The sequence below is a fragment of the Micromesistius poutassou genome (genome assembly GCF_964030765.1).
Source record: "Micromesistius poutassou genome assembly, chromosome: 17".
NCBI classification, from domain to species: Eukaryota; Metazoa; Chordata; class Actinopteri; order Gadiformes; family Gadidae; genus Micromesistius; species Micromesistius poutassou.
Window position 1 is genome coordinate 224,825 of NC_140287.1, and position 17,676 is coordinate 242,500.

Below are 17,676 nucleotides of genomic sequence, written 5' to 3' on the forward strand. Positions count from 1 at the left end.
CTCATCAACTCTGTTTGACCGGTCCCTGTACACGTACAGGACAACACTCTGATCAACTCTGTTTGACCGGTCCCTGTACACGTACAGGACAACACTCTGATCAACTCTGTTTGACCGGTCCCTGTACACGTACAGGACAACACTCTGATCAACTCTGTTTGACCGGTCCCTGTACACGTACAGGACAACACTCTGATCAACTCTGTTTGACCGGTCCCTGTACACGTACAGGACAACACTCTCATCAACTCTGTTTGACCGGTCCCTGTACACGTACAGGACAACACTCTGATCAACTCTGTTTGACCGGTCCCTGTACACGTACAGGACAACACTCTGATCAACTCTGTTTGACCGGTCCCTGTACACGTACAGGACAACACTCTCATCAACTCTGTTTGACCGGTCCCTGTACACGTACAGGACAACACTCTCATCAACTCTGTTTGACCGGTCCCTGTACACGTACAGGACAACACTCTGATCAACTCTGTTTGACCGGTCCCTGTACACGTACAGGACAACACTCTGATCAACTCTGTTTGACCGGTCCCTGTACACGTACAGGACAACACTCTGATCAACTCTGTTTGACCGGTCCCTGTACACGTACAGGACAACACTCTCATCAACTCTGTTTGACCGGTCCCTGTACACGTACAGGACAACACTCTGATCAACTCTGTTTGACCGGTCCCTGTACACGTACAGGACAACACTCTGATCAACTCTGTTTGACCGGTCCCTGTACACGTACAGGACAACACTCTGATCAACTCTGTTTGACCGGTCCCTGTACACGTACAGGACAACACTCTGATCAACTCTGTTTGACCGGTCCCTGTACACGTACAGGACAACACTCTGATCAACTCTGTTTGACCGGTCCCTGTACACGTACAGGACAACACTCTGATCAACTCTGTTTGACCGGTCCCTGTACACGTACAGGACAACACTCTCATCAACTCTGTTTGACCGGTCCCTGTACACGTACAGGACAACACTCTCCTTGCGACTACGGGACGGGATCCATTTAGCAAAAACAACAACAAGCAGGAAGACGCAGGAAAAAGCTGGCTTTAAGCTGGGAGCGATTTGATTGGCGGCAGGCTGCGTCCACAAAGACGACTCCCCCATACATCAGACACGCCCTCGCCCATCCATTGACAGACGGAGGTAGTGTGCACGAGGCAATCCTGTATGCATTCTCCTGAAGGAGCTGGAGGAGAAGTTCAGTGGGCTATATCAACCATTTAGATTAGGTTTGCTTGTGGCTGGCAACGCTGAACGCTTAAAAGTATTTTCCTGGGAAAGTGAACACAACTTTAGCACAACATTAATGATTCAGCTGTACGATGTGCTTATGAAGTCATTAGACTAATAATGTAATGTTGTCTATATAAATCTCTCTTGCTCAAAACAGCATTTAACATGTGGACACCGGTAGATTGTCCACATGGACAATCTTTAGTAAATTCACTAAAATAAAGCACAAACGTTAACATTATTAACCTCTTGGAACCGTGTCCATTTATTTAAATGATCAACTTTCCAATTAGAGTCAAATTGCTAGACACAAGCTAAGGCAAGCTTAATAATCAGAGTTTCGTCTTTTTTTTTTTTGCCATTTTAGTCACGTCTTCTAGTCCTTTAAGTACGTGGTACACTGTGTCAGTTTCAGAACATTTTCCTAATACAAAATTGGATGTGGAGTCTTGATCACCCACCCGAAACCAGTATTATAGTGTTTACATGACAGATGAAAAGGACTTCCTAGGTGTCATAATTGGATTTCAAACCCCATTACAGCATCTCACTGTGTGTGTGTGTGTGTGTGTGTGTGTGTGTGTGTGAATGTCGCATATATATTTATAGATATTCCACTTTTTTCCTGCAAGCCAAAAAAAAACGGGTTAGTTTTTTACTACATGTTTTTACTGTGAGCCTTGCTATTTCTTTCCTGAGGCACAACCTTCCTGTGAATGCCTGATCATTTTCTTGTCGGTGTGGACAATTTTGTTCTCTTGATGATGGCCAGAATAAGGCCTCTGGCGGACCACTATGACACACCAGGTTGAAGACTTGGTGGCTAAATATTGACAGATTGAGGCAAGCCATTGCGTTTCAATACCAAGATAAATTTGTAGCAAACCTCCTCAGGCTACATGTGATACTTGTCGAGATTGCCGCCCCAGAAATTGGGTGGCAATTTACCCATCCTCGCTAATGACTAGCAACACCACTTTCCTCCTCATGTTGTCATATCACCTTGTCTAAGTAAATGTTTGATTTACATGTTCAACTGCCGAGAAGAAGGTACCATTATTTCTGTGATTGCAGTGATTTAAAATACAATTTAATATCAGTGTATGTTTTACTTTTGTACACATTAGTGATTGCCAAAACTTGTATTTATATCTCTTTCCTTGTAGTCAAGCAGGAAAAATGACAAACATGATCACTTACATGATCATTTACTATTTGTGAATTATCTTATAACTAATTTACTTGCTAGCATATTACTTTATATTAACTTACTATTGATCTTATTCATAGTTTTACCATGGCAAACATTTGAGGTGAAGGTGATAGATATTATACAGTGCAAAATGTTAACTCAATCACTATTACCTAACCAAGGTTTGTCTACATTGGTATACATGATATTCCTATGTAACTCTACGGTTCCGACAATCGTGTCCAAAATGTGTAGGTAAAAAACACTTGTCTGATGAATGCTCTTCAATCCATCCTATGGTGGCCCATTGAAGAAAACCCATGCAATGAGACAAAACACTAGCAAATTAAGAAAACATCAACCGACAACATCCTCATCCTCATCCGCTTATCCGGGGTCGGGTCGCGGGGGCAGCAGCTCAAGCAGGGGGCCCCAGACTTCCCTTTCCCGGGCCACATTGACCAGCTCTGACGGGGGGATCCCGAGGCGTTCCCAGGCCAGTGTTGAGATATAATCTCTCCACCTAGTCCTGGGTCTTCCCCGGGGTCTCCTCCCCACTGGTCGTGCCTGGAACACCTCCCAAGGGAGGCGTCCAGTGGGCATCCTTACCAGATGCCCGAACCACCTCAACTGACTCCTTTCTAAGCAGAGGAGCAGCGGCTCTAATCCGAGTTCCTCCCGGATGACTTAACTTCTCACCCTATCCCTAAGGGAGAAGCCAGCCACCCTCCTGAGAAAACTCATCTCGGCCACTTGTATCCGTGATCTCGTCCTTTCGGTCATTACCCATCCCTCATGACCATAGGTGAGGATAGGAACGAAGATCGACCGGTAGATCGAGAGCTTTGCCTTGCAGCTCAGCTCTCTTTTCGTCACAACGGTGCGGTAAAGCGAACGCAGTACCACCCCTGCTGCTCCGACCAATCTCACGCTCCATCGTACCCTCACTCGCGAACAAGACCCCAAGGTACTTGAACTCCTTTACTTGGGCTAAGGACTCATTTCCTACCCGGAGAAGGCAATCCACCGGTTTCCTGCTAAGAGTCATGGCCTCAGATTTAGCGGTGCTGATCCTCATCCCAGCCGCTTCACACTCGGCTGCCAGCCGATCCAGTGAGTGCTGAATCACAGGCCGATGATGCCATCAGGACCACATCATGTTTGTCAGTCAAAGTATAAAAACAAAACACGTAGTGCTAAAACAAAGTACATGTGAGGGTGCGGCAGTATAGGCTTATATGGAAACCACACCCAAAAGACATTTTCATATTAGAATACAAAACACACTGTGGCAACCCGGCCCCAGCACCGCAACCCAGGCGGCCAAGAGGAGAGGTGGTGGGCGGTGTATACCACCGATATCCACCAGCTGGCACCAGCGAGCGCAGTAGGGTTGGTAACCCTAGAGAAGGGCCAGGTACAGATAAAGGCTTTGTTCTGCGTTCTCAGGGGAGAGAGCTGGAAGCACGGCGTGACCTGTGAAACTCCAGGACCCGTACCGGACGGGACGGCAGCAGGACTTACCGGCTGCTCGCCCAGCACTGACCAGGAGCACGGACGCTCGGACGGCGTATACAGAAGAGGAACGCAACCGTGATTCGGATCCGGACGGGAACGATCTCCCGCTTCCCGGGAGGAGACCGGCCGTTCCAGAGAGATAACTGCTGAGACTCCTCCGTGGCTCACGGAGCCACTGCTACTCTTCTTTTAGGACACCGCGACGGCCACCGGACAGACCGGCCCCCCAGGAGGACCTGAGAGCTCCCCTCTCACTGAGTTCTCAGATTTTTCCCCGACAAGGGGGGGAGGAACAGACCGACCCGGACAGTTCGCCAGTGCCCAGCTACAGGACGATGTCCTGAACCACGCCTGGTGCCACGTCCCTGCCCATGAGGGCCAAGCAAGGGAATCAGTGAGTAGCTTGCCTCACCCTCACTTCAGCACCAGGGTGGGCCTACTGTATCGGGTAGTAGGAGGGGGGGGGGGGGGGGTAGTGACCAAACAACTGGTGGTGCCCCGCCCTTATGTTAGCCAATGTCCTGTTCATGCCTCCCATATGTTAGGGGCTCACCTAGGCATGGATAAAACCAGGGACAGGATTTTAGACTGCATTTATTAGCTTGAGGTGAAGAGAGACATCTTTCAGTACTGTCAGGTGTGCCCGGAATGGCAGCGCACTGCCCACTACCGTTCGACCGGCTAGTACTAGACATTGTCGGGCCTCTCCCCAAGACCAGCTGGGGTCATAGGTATATATTGGTTATATATTGGTTATGGTGGACTACGCCACCCGGTATCCCGGTAAGCCCTGCCCCTCCACACCGCCACCGCTAAGGCCGTAGCTAAGGAGCTCATGCTTCTTTTCAGTCGGGTAGGGATAGCCATACGAGGTGGTCGACAGGGTGGGGGAGGTGAACTACCATGTAAGGAACTTCCCCACCGGTACCGGCTCCCTTGGTTCTGGGCACCCGGCGCGGCATACCAGAGGTCCCCATGGGAGACGACCTCAGCCCCGCCATAAGCAGGACCTAGAGGACATTAAAACAGGCATCACTGTGCGCGTCCCACCCTACCGGGTCCCAGAAGCCCGTAGGAACACTATCAGTGAGGAGGTCGCCAGAATGCTCCAGCTCCGCGTCATCGAGTCGCACAGTGCCTGGCCCCGTCGTCCTGGTCTCCAAACCCAATGGAACGACAGCTGTGTGCGGCCCTGGGGGAGTTGAGGAAGGCCGGCCTCACGGACAACCCCGCCAAGTGCCGCCTGGGTCTGGAGGAGAAGTCCTATCTGGGTTACCAAGTCGCACGTGGGAACATCCGACCCCAGGAGACCAAGGCTGCGGCCATCTGGGACTGGCCCCGCCCCACCTCCAAAAAACAGGTGAAATGGTTCCTGGTCTGGTAGGACACTACCAGAGGTTTACCCCCTGGTTTCGCCACTCTGGCCAGCCCCCTACATGATCTGACACGGAAGGCCCTGTCCCGTATTGAGCGGGACGCGGTTTGTTCCGTATTTCCATAAATGTCCAATACACATGTCTGTCACACACACATCAACACTAAGTTCATAAGTTCAATAAGTTCATAAATAAATAAATAAATGAATAAACAAAAACAAAAATTGTAATAAATAAATAAATAAATAAAAAAGACTATAGGGAGAACAAAGGCAGAGGCAGTGGTTAAAGATGTCCTTGCTCCAAAGGCAGTGGGTGATGTTCTCAAGGACCTAACATCAGATAAACCCCTCCCATTTTCCATTCAGGCAGATGCATCAAATAAAGGCAACAGGAAGATGTTCCCCCTCGCTGTTCAATACTTCAGTCCAGAATGCGGGGTCACCAACAAAATGCTGGATTTCATGGAAAATGCAGATGTCCGCTGCTGGGATTGTAGTCGCTTGACATTTAGTACAGACAATACAAATGTGAATTACGTAATTCACAACTCTGTCTTCACCAACTTGAAGAAGAAACAAAAAGATCTGCTGCAAGGAAACTGCCATGCCCACATTGTGTACAACACAGTGAAGCATGCTCTTGACCAGCTCACTGTAGATGTGGAAAATGTTGTGCTGAAGGTCTATGCCTTCTTTTCCACATCTGCCAAACGAAGAGAATCACTCAGAGTTTTGTAGGTTTTGTGATGTTGAGTTCCAGGAAATTCTGCGACATGAGATGAAGATCTCGAGCATGTGCAGAACGCAATTCAACGCATAATCCAATTAGACTCCATACATGCGTGCTTAACTCGACTATGAATCGAATTATCTAGGGGTCTTAATTCGACTGAGTAACCCAATTCGATTTGATTTTAGCTCGACTAAGGTGTATACATGCATCTTAATAATCCAATCATAGTTGGACTAACCCAATAATTTGACTTTCTTGAGTGTTATGTAAACACTCTCTGAGAGCTGACCTCTTCCCCAAGGCGGTGACGTCCTCCATCAACTTATCTTTTTGATTCGGGAGACGTTCATCAAGCCACTCCTTCTGCAGGAGGAGGTGGCATCCTCATATCAGATGATCCAGATTTCCTTAATCAAATAAATCAAGGACAAGATGTTGCCCCTTCTTTTATATAGACTAGATTTCAAATATTCATACACACATGCAAACACACATACAGTTTTTATGTTTGTATGTGCTTGTAGTTTTCATGAATCCGGCCCCATCCCCGCACCCAACACCCTCCACTAGGCTTCTAACTCTCACTCTCTCTATCTATTTCTCTCTTTGTTCTTTCTCTCACAGCAAAGCAAACTCATGCTCATTAGAATAGTTTGGCAAGTTATTTTTCTCTAACAGATTACAGCCAATATATCCTCAGGCAATTAGAGCCTAAATCTGTATATCTTTGTCTAAGTGTGCATGCCTGAAGAAGAGAATGAGAGAGCTGGAGAGGGATTGAGAAACCATAGCAGCGTTTCTGTTATATTCATAAAACCTTTTTATGTCTTCACTTCAAACAGAGTGTCAGAGTAAAGCATGTACATTTAATTGAATCCTAAGAGGGTTTCACTAGTTTGTCTCCTTTGGCCAGAATCTGTGCCAGCAACCTGGTACTCATCACAGACCGGCTACGACTGCTCACTGAGGAAATAGAATGTCTTGTGGTATCACCCTGAGTATCTGGTCTTTCTTTTCTTTATTTCTTTATTGTTGTTTCAATGCCCTCATATTGTACTCAATGAACGCGGGCTACATAAGGTGGTTGTTGGGAGATGTGCTGTTCAAGGGGCTTTGATAACATTTCCTGATAGACTACCTCACTTTCCCAAAACCACAAAACTCACACACAAAATGCAAAATCCTACACTTCCTACACATATCATATGAGTAGACATTTCTAAGCACCCATTGAACACTGGTGTGCAGAATGGAAAACACTATCGTATGTTACAGTTTTTCACAATTGCTTAAACACATTTCCTGATAGACTACTACTCTCTACTTAATCCTGTTTTCATCCTGTTTGCTGTGATTTACAGTAGACATTTTGGGTACAAATATAGTATTTGTTGTTACTATAAAGTATTAGTAGTAGCAGTAAAGTGTGTTGTTTTCTATTTGAGTATTGAAAAACATTATATGGTAATATTTTACAGCCAACAGGTGACAGTGTAACACTGAACATGCAACAGCATAATACTGATGAAGCATTCATATAGTGTTTTTTATTCATACTATAGTGTTTTCCATTCTGCACAACAGTGTTCAATGGGTGATTATAAATGTCTACTCATATGTGTTTGTCAAAAAAATACCATTTAGTGAAGAGTTAACACAGTTTTGAGGGCAAAGTGTGCTTTTGCAAGAGAAGTGTAGGATTTAGCATTTTGTGTATGAGTTTTGAGATTTGTGTTTAGGGTTTGGGAAAGTGAGGTAGTATATCAGGAAATGTGTTTAAGCAATTGTGAAAAACTGTAATTAGGCAGGAGAACTCCAATGAAAACCTTGACCCGATTATACAGCACATGGTTCACATTGTGAACTATAATTGGTATAGTTTATAGTAAGATCTATCGATCTATCGATCGATCTATCTATCTATATATCAGCAGTGAGGAAGCATCCCCTAGGAGATCAGCACAGGAAGTGGATGAAGAGAGGATAAAGGTGGATGACAACATGGGTGTAGAGGATGAAGAGAGGATAAAGGTGGATGACAACATGAATGTAGAGGATGAAGAGAGGATAAAGGTGGATGACAACATGAATGTAGAGGATGAAGAGAGGATAAAGGTGGATGACAACATGGGTGTAGAGGATGAAGAGAGGATAAAGGTGGATGACAACATGAATGTAGAGGATGAAGAGAGGATAAAGGTGGATGACAACATGGGTGTAGAGGATGAAGAGAGGATAAAGGTGATAAAGGCGGATGACGAGAATAAAGGAGGGGGGACCAGTGGGACGTGAGAGATGATGAGAACCTCCAAACGAAAAAAAGTGTGTGTGTGTGTGTGTGTGACATAGGAGTCTGGGCAGGGTTTGATGAGAGAACCATGAGGGAGAATGCAGAGGAAAATGGATCAGAGAGAGCGAGAGAGAGGCAGGCAAATTTTAGCCTTTTGATATTGACAAGAAAGGTTGAGAGAATAAAGGTGTGTGTGTGTTCATGAACCTCTGCCTGTGTGCGTTTGATAACCAGGGTATTAAAGTGAGATTATGAGGATCACCATTCACACAAGCCTTTATTAGCTTTTAATGACGGAGGTAATTAAGACACACAGGAATGCAAAACACAGACACACACACATGCAAACACAAACACACACACACATATAATAATGCTGTAGAAGACAAAATAGACCCCCTGCATTATGGGTATTGTCCCATTCGATATGGCGATTCTTTTTGGATATATTCTTTCCTGTATTGCTAATTTCTTCTTATTAACTTGTACTACCCCAACACCCTTCCTCATCACTCTCCTAACCCATCTCCTCCTCGGAGTCTTTAGTGTCTCCTTCCTCCCCCTCCCCTTACCTTCCTTCTGTCCTTCGTTCTCTGTGGGATCCATATTGTTCTCACTACCGCAGACGTGCTGAGCATGTTCAGGTGGCAGATCAGCCGTCCCTGCCTGTCCCATACGTTCATTCACAGCTCAGGCTGGAGGGCTGGGCTGCAGTAGCTCCAGCATTCAGCCTCTCTCTGCAATTCGACTCAAACAACTTTAATGTCAGCATGCAGCCTTGCAAGTGGCCGCTTGCCATTGTGAGCAATGTGTGTGTGTGTGTGTGTATATTTGCTCTATATCTGCTATATCTTATGTACTGAGAAGTAGGTCCAGAAAGCATTGTCAACAGTGGTTGAAGGTCCAGAAAGCATCTCAACAGTGGTTGAAGGTCCAGAAAGCATCTCAACAGTGGTTGAAGGTCGTATCAGCAACGTTGGGTGACGTCACTTCTGTTGGTATTTGAAGCGAGATCCCAAACGAACAGAGCCAGCTCGCCCCTCCCTTACGTGTTTCGTGCATCCAGTAAAAATTATCATGAACGCAGCGCAGAACCCCACAACACCCGCCCCTTGTCGCTGATTGGTTGGAATACTATTTCTGTTGGTTGTGAGTGGTTGGTGGTACCATTTGTTTTTGTGTACGATCTCGGAGCGCAGGCTGCCTACGGAGACGTGTTGTTTTGACGGCCTGCTGATGGGGCGGGCGGCTAGCGGATCATGAGGAAAGATCAGATGAACGTGATCATTTATGTCTCTGCCTAGAATCGCTGATACAACCTTTAAGTATTGTTAGAAAAAATATTTGGATATTTGCAAGAAATTCAAACTTTGTTTTGACAAAAAATGAAACGGGGTTCCTGTACAAGCTGACTCTGGTTTAACGGACCTTCACCTTCTCAGTGATACAGACGGTTGGACTAGCGCCATCGCACACGTCCGTCGACGGATGACCCAGGGTGTGTCTGACGTATGTCTTTGTAGACGCAGTCTTTGTAGACGCAGCCTGCAGCCAATCAAAACGCTTCCCGCTAAGAGCCGGCTTTTTCCTGCTTCTTCCTGCTTCTTCCTGCTTGTTGTTACAAAATGGATCCCGTAGTGGCGAGGAGAGCGTTGCTTCACGTAGCGTCTTTAAACCCCGCTGCCGCTCTTTGACGTGTGTTTTCCTGGGTTGTATCACAAAGGCGATTTCATTGGAGAGAGTCCAAGTAGTGTCACAGTAGTGTATTTGCGTGTATTTGCATAATGTGATTTGATTGGCCGACGGATCTGTCGCTGCCTGAAAAGGACCCACAATGCATTTCGAGAGCGCCCCATGCAAAGTCAATGAGATCGGTCAACGGACGTGTGCAGTGTGAACGTGGAGGCAGAGCTGAGAGTGGTGGTAGGTTAGGTACGGAGCTGTTAGGGGGAGACGCAGCAGGGCTAGAGGGAAGGAAGCAGAGTAGAATGCTACATGGTGTGAGCTGGTGTTTGACATCAGCGTCGTCAAAGGTTGTAGAAATAAAGAAAAGAAAATTTAGTTCCCAATTTGGAAAATAGAGGGCAGTAATGCCCTGTGGCAACCTCCTGTGACACACACACACACACGAGTGAGTGCCCATGCACACCAATGTGTGTGTGTGTGTGTGCAGTGGCGATCTTAGCCCTTTGGGGGCTCCAGGCAAAGGTGACGGGGGTAGGGGGTAGAAGGAAGGAAAGCAGTAGGAACTAGAGACAGAGAGAGAGAGAGAGAGAGAGAGGGAACCACAGTGACTAGGGAATACAATAGGGGTGTCAACAATAATCGATTCGGCGATGCATCGCAATGCGGGGCATGCACGATTCAGCATCGATGCGGCAACGTGCCGTAATCGATTATGTCGCTGTTTATTTTCTGGCCTCGAGTGGACAATAAAGTTGTGAAGTTTCAATTAGCGGCGCTAGCTAGCACAACAGGATGGCTGAGGCGGAGGGAGATGACCACGAAAGACGGGTAATTAAAAACGCACCCAAAGCTTGGAAAGCGGACATTTGGGCACATTTCGGATTCTACGAAGTTAATGGGATACTAGACAAGACTTACGCGGTGTGTAAAATATGCCACACTAAAATCAAGCACGTCGGCAATACAACTAACTTCACGAACCATGTTGATCGTTGGCATCCTGAGTTGGCTTCAACAATTACAACAACAACAACAACAACAACACAAAAAGTCGACACATCCCAGCCAAGAATTGACCAGTCGCTAGTGTCAACGTTGCCACACAACTCCGAGAGAGCAAAGAGGATTACACGATCAGTGGCATGCTTCATAGCGAAGGATCTACGACCCTACTCCGTTGTAGAAAATGCGGGTTTTCGCCACATGCTTAAAACAATTGAGCCCCGGTATAAGCTACCAACAAGAGCTACCTTCACTGATTCTGCGCTTCCCGCATTGTACAAAGAAACCAAAGCAAAGGTAATGGGATCCATGTGTAAAGCCAGTCGTGTAGCAGTTACAACTGATGCCTGGACTTCAGTCGCAACAGAGTCCTATGTAACCATCACGGCACATTATATTAGCGAGGACTGGCAGATTGTATCACATGTGCTGCAGACAAGAGCAGTTTACGAAAGCCACACTGGTGCGCATATGGCGAGGCTACTCTTGGATGTTGTGGAGGAATGGCAGCTAACAGATAAAAGTGTTGTGCTGGTGACGGACAACGCCGCTAATATGCTAAGTGCTGCTGAAATTGGGAAGTTCCCTCATGTGAAATGCTTCGCGCATACGTTGAACCTCGCTGCGCAGCGGGCGCTTAAGTTGCCGGCGGTGTCCAGGCTGCTGGGCAGAGTCCGACGTATCTCAGCATACTTCCACCGCAGCACAAAGGCAAAGCACCTGTTTGAAGAAAACCAGCGAGTTGTTCTTAAACTGACACGTCCACTTAAACTGATAACTGATGTCGCCACAAGGTGGAATAGTGCTCACGATATGATGGAGAGGTTTTTGCAACTGCAAGCTGCAGTGCATGCCACCCTGCTGTCGCCTGCCCTCAATGTAGAAGAAAGTGAGATCGTCACTCTCAGCAGAGCAGATCTGGCTAACGTGGAGGAAGCTGTGAAGACATTAAAACCAGTGAAGGATGCCACTGTTTTTATGTCAGAGGAGAGCAGTCCTACAGTCAGCCTCATTTCACCAGTATATGCCCAACTCCTCCAGAGCATGTCAGACACTATTGGAGACCAACCACTGATCCGTGATGTGAAGAATGCCATCAAAACAGATCTCCTTAAGAGGTACAACAGTGGGGCAGATAAGAAGATCCTTCACACATCCTCTGCCCTGGATCCTCGCTTTAAGGGGTTACCTTTCCTGACAGAGGAGGAGAGATTGGATGTCTATGCAGGAGTGACTTCAGAGGCTGCATCCCTGGAGGTAATTTAATTTCTACTTGTAAAACTTATGGAATAAATTTCAATTCAATTGTAATAATAACAATGTAATGTTAAATAAGCAGCTACATAGTCAGTAAAATGTTAAGACTTATAAAAATAGTTATCTGTTGTGATGTGAACTGCAGCATTGTCTGAGAAAGTGCTGCTAACTGCTGTTTTTTGCTCTTATTTATTTTGTTCAAACACAGTATGAGAGGAGACGTAGGACAGAAGCAGATGAAGTGCCTGGCGGAACAGGAAGTTCAAGAACCAAGGAAGTGTTGCTGTCCGTGGATGATGTGTCAGACTCAGCAGGCCCCTCTCCTCCCAAAAGAAGGGCCTCATCGCTGCTTGTGAGTTTGCTGGGACCTGCTTTCAATGACGTCAGTGAACCTGCAGTACAAATTAAGACCGTCGATGCCTGTGCTGAGGAGGAAATGGACTTGTACTGTAGATCCCCATCTGTGCCTCTCTCTGAGGATCCCTTGGACTGGTGGCATCGCCATAAGGGCACATTTCCTCTCCTCTCTAGGTTGGCAAAGAGATATTTGTGCATCCCAGGGACAAGCGTGTCAGCAGAGAGAGTGTTCTCCACTGCAGGAGATGTTGTCACTGCAAAAAGAAGCACTCTCAAATCTGACCATGTCGATCAGCTTGTGTTCTTACACAAGAACCTTGGAATTCCCAAATGCTGAAAAGTTATGATGTAGGCTTAGGTCAAACTATAGGCTATATTTCCTCAGTCTGAAACAGATTGTTGATGTTGAACTCAGATGGAAGAAGTTGTTTGCACAAATCTGGTAGTAGGCTAAGCCTACACACTTTATTTTTGGTTTACATTACAATGTATTTCACATCTTGATATTTTGTTGTATGCAGCTGATGTGATTGCCAGATAGTATTCTCATCTCAGGTTTATAATTGTGATTGTCTTAAAGCTACTAAGCTGCTGTTTTGTTGAGAATAGTTGCACTTAACTTTACTACTTGAAAAACTTTCACAGCAATAAGTTAAGTTACTGTGTGTTGCACTGAATATTTTTTATTGCTGGGTGCCTGGGTGGTTGTTGTTACAATAGTGTAACTGATTATTATTTAATGTTTGCACAGGAATTCAGGAAGTGCCTTGTCTTAAAGCTGCTATTTTACTGTGTGTAAAAAAACAAACAAACACTTATGGTCACTGCTGGAAAAAGTTGGCTGTTATTGCTATATTTACATACAAATGGTTCTAAAGCAGAGAGAAGAGAATATTTCTCATTCAAAGTACTGAAAGCAGTGATTTATGTTTTCTTTTTAAGGTAAAATGCCATATCCAACCCTGTACCATTTTATTTTATTTTATGACATTTATGTCAGATACAGGAGAGTGAATACACACATAGCAGCCAATAAAATCTGTTGTTATATCTCACTCCTTGTATTGCCTCATGATTGATGAAAATTTTGCCTTATTGCGTGCAGTAGAATTTTGATGCATCGCAATGCATCGTAGAATCGAATCGAATCGAAACCTGCTGAATCGTAATCGAATCGAATCGTGAGGGCAGTGCCAATGCACACCCCTAGAATACAAACAACTGTTTATCTATTAATCATTTCCAAACCACTGCTGCTAATCTGTGTTGGGCGTATGCACCCATTGCACATGGCATCATGCCAGTGTGACCAGTACAGCTGATGGTGCTGTGTACAGACCTGCACTGCAGCATGTTGTGTGTATGCTGATCACTGGTGTGAGTGTGGGCCTTTTTTTGGTCTTTCTCTTTTATTTGTGGTTGTGTGTGAGGAAGATGATGTAGATGTACATGTTTTCCAAGTATTAAGTACACCCGGTGTTTTCATGGACGGTTTATTTTTTTTCTGTTTTTTTGAAGATTTATTTTTGCATTTTTATAGAGAGAGATAGAGAGGAAGGTATGGGAGAGAGAGGGGAGGACATGCAGCAAATGACCACGGGCAGGAATCAGACCCGGGTCGCTGCGTTCAGGACAGTGCCTATAAGGTAGGAACTCTACCCACCGGGTCGCTGCGTTCAGGACAGTGCCTATAAGGTAGGAACTCTACCCACCGGGTCGCTGCGTTCAGGACAGTGCCTATAAGGTAGGAACTCTACCCACCGGGTCGCTGCGTTCAGGACAGTGCCTATAAGGTAGGAACTCTACCCACCGGGTCGCTGCGTTCAGGACAGTGCCTATAAGGTAGGAACTCTACCCACCGGGTCGCTGCGTTCAGGACAGTGCCTATAAGGTAGGAACTCTACCCACCGGGTCGCTGCGTTCAGGACAGTGCCTATAAGGTAGGAACTCTACCCACCGGGTCGCTGCGTTCAGGACAGTGCCTATAAGGTAGGAACTCTACCCACCGGGTCGCTGCGTTCAGGACAGTGCCTATAAGGTAGGAACTCTACCCACCGGGTCGCTGCGTTCAGGACAGTGCCTATAAGGTAGGAACTCTACCCACCGGGTCGCTGCGTTCAGGACAGTGCCTATAAGGTAGGAACTCTACCCACCGGGTCGCTGCGTTCAGGACAGTGCCTATAAGGTAGGAACTCTACCCACCGGGTCGCTGCGTTCAGGACAGTGCCTATAAGGTAGGAACTCTACCCACCGGGTCGCTGCGTTCAGGACAGTGCCTATAAGGTAGGAACTCTACCCACCGGGTCGCTGCGTTCAGGACAGTGCCTATAAGGTAGGAACTCTACCCACCGGGTCGCTGCGTTCAGGACAGTGCCTATAAGGTAGGAACTCTACCCACCGGGTCGCTGCGTTCAGGACAGTGCCTATAAGGTAGGAACTCTACCCACCGGGTCGCTGCGTTCAGGACAGTGCCTATAAGGTAGGAACTCTACCCACCGGGTCGCTGCGTTCAGGACAGTGCCTATAAGGTAGGAACTCTACCCACCGGGTCGCTGCGTTCAGGACAGTGCCTAAAAGGTAGGAACTCTACCACTGCCTCTTTGGACGTGTTTTCTAAGTATTAAGTGAACCCGGTGTTTTCATGGACATGTTTTTGAAGTGTTAGCTAAACCCAGTGTTTTTATGGACATGTTTTTGAAGTGTTAACTGAAGCGAGTGTTTTCATGGACATGTTTTTGAAGTGTTAACTAAAGCGAGTGTTTTCATGGACATGTTTTTGAAGTGTTAACTAAACCCAGTGTTTTTATGGACATGTTTTTGAAGTGTTAACTAAAGCGAGTGTTTTCATGGACATGTTTTTTAAGTATTAAACAAAAACAGTGTTTTTATGGACATGCCAGCTCTGCTAGCTATCATCGCCTCATAAGGCAAAAGCAGTGCTAACAGATGATTTTGTTTTGAGTATGGGTGTAGAACCTCTACATTAATGTGTACTCAGAAACGCCTTAAAAACTGTGTGGATTTGATAGAATAACCAGATTTATCAAATCCAATTTATTATATTGAGGTTCAATGTAACAGTTATTGGAGTTGTAGCATAATACAATAAGCTCCTCTAATTTGGTTTTATTTGTTTTTGCTCATGTGTTTTATTTTGATTCTAACTTGGGAATGTTCACTCCTCCAATGGCCTGTTGTCCCACACCATTATGTCTGAAGAACCTCTTAGCAACACATTGTAGAAGCCTTTATCCTTTAGCCATTATCCTAGAATAAATCTCAGTTTAAGGTCATGGGAAGTAAACAAAATTTAAAAAAAAACATTGACTTGCATATTTGCTTGATAATACTGTAGACAAGTTGGATATTCCACAATAAAAATATTGAAAACTTCCCAACAGGATGGGAACCACTAATGTTGTTCTGTGATTGTGTTGACAGCTGCTGTGCCCAGGACTTCCAGTCAGATGGTCAATTTTGCACTGTCGATGGCATATGCTTTATTTGCTGCCTGGTAGAGAGAGAGAGCAGAAACACATGAAAAGCAACTAGGCACTATATTTAAGGAAAAGTTTAAGAGAATAAAGGACTGCCTTTGAAGTCTATATTCTGCGGGTATTGGATTACTCCTTCTGAATTTATGTTTGGTCCTTTCCTTTATTGTTTGATTGAACAGGTTGTAATTTAACTTACAATCTGCCTTTCCTCGACCCTCTCTTTGGCGTTCAGATAGAAATCAGCCTGTGGTCTGCTTTCTATCCGAACCATGACAGTTTGGCCAGGCAAAGGTAGGCTGTGACGTCTCAGCACGCTCCTGAGTACTCTTGTATATAAAATAGAGCTAGCTTAAGGCCCCGTCTACACTGGCATAAAAAAATATTTTCCCCTCTGTTTTCCTTGGCTGCGTTTCAGCAATTTCTCCGTAAAGATGGACTCATTGCGAAAACGCATTGAGCTGCAGAAACGCTGTAGTACATATTCAAGGCCACTGTGTGGTGCTGGTTCTTCACAAAAAAATAAAATGAGGCAGAGCATGCGCATCAAGCCTGCGTGCTGTATACAAACATACAGTCGAGGAGGAGAAAGCAGTTGTTAAACCTTTTAGATTGAGCAGAAAATACTTTTTAATGTACAGTTAGTAATTAAATTTACCAAGGGGCTGTATTTAAAGCTACAAAAATATTACAAATCAAACAAAACTAATTAGACGGAACTCTAACGTCCCCCAGCTGGTGGGGGGGCAATGATGTCATCATTTGCGTATCAGGCGTCCACACAAATCCTAACACGAGAACGCATAGGGCCGTTTATCCGCTTATCCACCCTGGGACCTGGTTTTAAAAAAGTGTGTTTTCGGCCACCGAAAACGCCGGATCCTTCTGGACGGTCGGCCCAAACGCACAAGACTTCTTTTTCACAAAAAAAAACGTTACCGTGTGGACGGGGCCTAAACCAGTATAATTGTGTTTGTATTTTCAGTTTGTATTGTTTAGTTAGTAATTAATGGACACGCTCAATGAGCAGGCTGCAGTTTACTTCCAGCCAGAGGGGTCAGCAATGAGAACTAACTACTAATACATAGATCACCTTTAATGGCCTTTGGGCTTTGTTTTTGTATGATTCCTTTTTTCAGATGAATTGTCTCTGCATTAAATGGACTGCCTGTATTTTGTAAGGTGACAGTTTTGTTTATTTATCGCCGATCCTAGTGTAGCTTTAGGGGTGGTCTTAGATTAGACTTTATTTATATCCCCCAAAGATATAATGAATATATGTTAACATGGTGTAATCCCTCTATCTGTACCATATAGAACACTGTTAAGAGCACACCGAAATCCCTCAGCCATCCGACCAAGCCATTCAACATCACAAAATGCCTCTATTGACAACATGTTTTGCACAACAATGTTTGTCCTTGTGGCCAAATGCTGACCAACTGCATGCTTGATATTTTGCTCTGCTGTGCCACCAGCAGTGGTAATGCGGTTTCCACT